The following is a 4,387-nucleotide window of genomic DNA, read 5'->3' as shown; positions in this document are numbered from 1 at the left end:
TGACTCATAACAATGTTCCTGCAGCTCAGACCCCATATTAACGAAAGAAAAGAAAAAGTGCAGGAAAAGATTCTTGGACGCTATTCGCAAAAACAAGTTAGGAATGCATCTAAAAAATATACTAATTGCATTTTAGTAATTTGTTGATTTTTTTCATATATATCACAAATGTTATACATGCATGTGTAGTTTTGTGTTTTATATGTAAAAGTTTTTAGAAAGCAGTATTAAATTGGCTTAAATACCAGCGCTTTTCAACTCTTTGTGATTATACTTGAAATTCCATAGCAAAGCACTGGTATTCAGCTACTGTTTATTAAATTAATTAAAGTTGTCTTAGATTATTGCTGGATCATTTATGGAGTTAATTCAAGTTTCTTCAGTCCCAGTGTTGTCACCTGGCTTCTGGTGGTTCCTTTATCAACAATATTTTATCACTGCCCCACACCAAAGTAAAATCAGCTGGGTGAGAAGTAGTGAGAATAGCATCACAATCCAGCTATGATGTAATGAAGGTTCTTTGTTTGCATCAATGCCTGTAAAAAAGAATGAGTAGTATAATATTGCAAGCAGAATATATTTTTTTGCTTATTAATTTGTTTCTTTTACCTTTCTATCTCTCAGATACATCTACTATTCTTAGTACCAATTTTTTCTTCCAATATAAGAGATATCTAAAAGTACCGCTATAGCCTTAATTGTGGTGGTGGTGCTGGTCTCTCCACTTGGGGAACTGGCCTCTCTATTGTAAGAACTGGCCTCTATATTTGGGGTGCTGACCTGTCCTCCCTTTGGCCTCTCCACTGGCTTTTTTTGTTTCTTTGCTAGTCTCCTAGGCCTCTATGGACTCTGGGGTGCTGACCTCAGTGACCTCTCTATTGTGAGTACTGGTCTCTACAGTTTTTCCATTGGGGGAGCTGGTATCCTTGGGTCCACTCCAGTGGTAGTACTTGCCTGTCCAGCGTCTCCACTTAGTGAGCTGGCCTCTCTGGCCTGTCCACAAGGGTGGTGGCTGCTACGGGCCCTCTTTTGAGGATGCTCTCCTCTATAGTGTCTACATTACGGGAGCTAGCTTCTCTGGCCTGTCCGCTTGAGGCACTGGCTCCTACTGCCTCTCTTCTAGGAGTGCTGACCTCTCCACTGATCTCTCCAGCTTTTCTCAGGAGGGCACTGACCTCTACAGCCTCTCCAATGGGGATGCTATACACTAAGGCCTCTGCACTGGGGGCGCTGGCTTCTCCAGTCTCTACACTGAGGCTGTTGACCTCTGCAGCATCTCTGTTGGTGGAGCTATTTTCTTTGACCTCTCCAATGAAGGCACTGTCCACTGAAGCCTTCATGCTTGGGAGGATGTCCAATAGGACCTCTGCACTAGGGGCACTATCCTTTCCAGTCTCTCCACTGAGGTTGTTGAAGTCTACAGCCTCTCCGCTAGGGACGCTGTTTTCTTTGGCTTCTCCAATGAGGGCACTGGCCTCTCCAGTCTTACTGCTGGGGAGGATATTTACTAGGGCCTGTCCACTTGGGTCGCTGGCCTCTTCAGACTCTCTACTGAGGCTGTTGCCTAATGAAGCATCTTTGCTGGGGGTGCCATTTTCTCCTGCCACTCCTCTGGGGGTACTGGTCTTTCCTTCATTTAGTAGAAGAAGAGACTAAAAAAATAAAAGATATTAATATGAAACATTGACATAAAATACAGAAATATACAAAAAATGGTCATAGCGAAATCCACATAATAACCAACAAATGCACTTATTTATTAGTACTAGAAATGAGCAGTTCAGATTCCGTGGAATCTGAACCGCTCTGAACTTGTGGAATTTGCCAGACTTGGATTCCAGATCAAGGATCCCAGCATCGGATTCTCTCGGGTTTTGGATTCCATATAAGAAGCTGCGTCTGAGACACATTTTACTCCAGTCATTTTGCTGTATGCTGTGCTCTGCGGTGTCCATCCAAGTGGCTGTGAAGAATACAAGTGCTGTCACTGTGTCCATAAGGGGCTGTGCTGCTGTCACTGTGTTAATCTAAGGGGCTGTACTGCTGTCAGTGTGTCCATCTAAGGGGCAGTGCTGCTATCACTTTGTCCATCTAAGTTGCTGTGCTGCTGTCACTTTGTCCATCTAAGTGGCTTTGCTGTCACTGTTTCCATCTAAGTGGCTGTGCTGTGTCCATCCACAAGCTGTGTCCAGTCCCCTTAGTCTAATGGCATCACAGTGGTGCTGCACTGACTCTGAAAGCCCCTCCCACTGTGTTCAGACAGTGTGACTCCAGTGTTGTTGTGTTGTGCTGCATTAGTCCAGCGGTGGTGTCCTGTGCTGCCATAAGTCCAGTGGTACTGCTGTATAAGTCCAGGGGTACTGCCGTATAAGTCCAGTCCAGTGGTGCAGCCATATAAGTCCAGGGGTACTGCCATTTAAGTCCAGGGGTACTGCTGTTTAAGTCCATGGGAACTGCCATATATGTCCAGTGGTACTGCCATACAAGTCCAGGGGTATTGCCATATAAGTCCAGTGGTAATGCAGTATAAAACCAGGGGTACTGCTGTATAAATCCAGGGGTACTGCCGTATAAATCCAGTCCAGTGGTGCAGCCATATAAGTACAGTGGTACTTCCGTATAAGTCCAGGGGTACTGCTGTATAAGTCTAGTCCAGTGGTGCAGCCGTTTAAGTCCAGGGGTACTTCCGTATAAGTGCAGTCCAGTGATGCAGCCGTATAAGTTTAGGTGTACTGCCATATAAGTCCAGGGGTACTTCCATATAAGTCCAGGGGTACTGCCGTATAAGTCCACCAATATTGTGCTTGCTTTACATCTGGGCAAATTCCAGCATGTCCCATGTTTTGCACATACAATTGCACATACAATTAATTTGGTGGTGCAGAATTTTTTGAAAAATGACAGGGGTGTGCAGGAGATGCTGTCGGTGGCCCGAAAAATTGCGGGACACTTTCGGCATTCAGCCACCACGTGCCGAAGACTGGAGCGCCAGCAAACACTCCTGAACCTGCCCTGTTATCAACTGAAGCAAGAGATGGTAACGAGGTGGAATTCAACACTCTATATGCTTCAGAGGATGGAGGAGCAGCAAAAGGCCATTCAAGCCTATACATCCACCTACGATATAGGCAAAGGAGGGGTAATGCACCTGATTCAAGCGCAGTGGAGAATGATTTCCGTCTTGTGCAAGGTTCTCCAACCCTTCGAACTTGCCACACGTGAAGTCAGTTCAGACACTGCCAGCTTGAGTCAGGTCAATCCCCTCATCAGGCTTTTGCAGAAGCAGCTGGAGAAATTGAAGGAGGAGCTAAGATGGAACGATTCCGCAAAGTATGTGGGACTTGTGGATGGAGCCCTTCATTCGCTTTTCCAGGATTCAAGGTTGGTCAATCTGTTGAAATCAGAGCACTACATTTTGGCCACTGTGCTCGATCCTAGGTTTAAAGCCTACGTTGTATCTCTCTTTCCGGCAGACACAGGTGTGCAGAGGTGCAAAGACCTGCTGGTGAGTAAATTGTGAACTCAAGCGAATGAGGCGTGCAGGAGATGCTGTCGGTGGCCCGAAAAATTGCGGGCCACTTTCGACATTCACCCACTGCGTGCCACGCCTTGATAGGCCAGGTGTTTGTGCCGCACACTGGTGTCACTTAGAAAAGTCATCTAGCTACCTCATTGCACCTCTTTTCTTCTTTGCATGATGTGCTGTTTGGGGGCCTAGTTTTTAAAAGTGCCATCCTGTCTTCCACTTCAGTGCCACTCCTAGGTGGGCTAGGTGTTTGTGCCACACATTTGTGTCACTTAACAAAGTCATCCAGCTACCTCATTGCACCTTTTTTTTCTTCTTTGCATGCTGTGCTGTTTGGGGCCTAGTTTTTAAAAGTGCCATCCTGTCTGACACTGCAGTGCCACTCCTAGATGGGCCAAGTGCTTGTGCTGCACACTTGTGTCACTTAGCAAAGTAATTCAGCTACCTCATTGCACCTCTTTTTCTTCTTTGCATGATGAGCTGTTTGGTGACAACTGGCTGTTTTCTGGGTGTGTTTGGAAAAACGCAGGCGTGTCCAGGCATTTGCAGGGCGGGTGTCTGACGTCAATTCCGGGACCAAAAAGACTGAAGTGATAGCAAGGGCTGAATAAGTCCAGAGCTACTCAGAAACAGCAAAAACATTTTAGTCCCGCTCGGCTGCACACACATTCGCACACTTTCAAATTGAAAATACACTCCCCTGTGGGCGGCGACTATGCATTTGCACGGCTGCAAAAAGTGACCCCCATGGTTTTGCCCATCTGCTAACAAATTTGCTGCTACAATCAGGTCTGAATTAGGCCCTTTGATCTTCCAAATGCATCTTATGATTGAGAAAAGGAACGCCTCTGGTGATGTGCC

This window comes from Pseudophryne corroboree, chromosome 8, assembly GCF_028390025.1.
Source record: "Pseudophryne corroboree isolate aPseCor3 chromosome 8, aPseCor3.hap2, whole genome shotgun sequence".
Taxonomy (NCBI): domain Eukaryota; kingdom Metazoa; phylum Chordata; class Amphibia; order Anura; family Myobatrachidae; genus Pseudophryne; species Pseudophryne corroboree.
The sequence above is the reverse complement of the archived record's forward strand: the minus strand, read 5'-3'. Positions refer to the sequence as shown.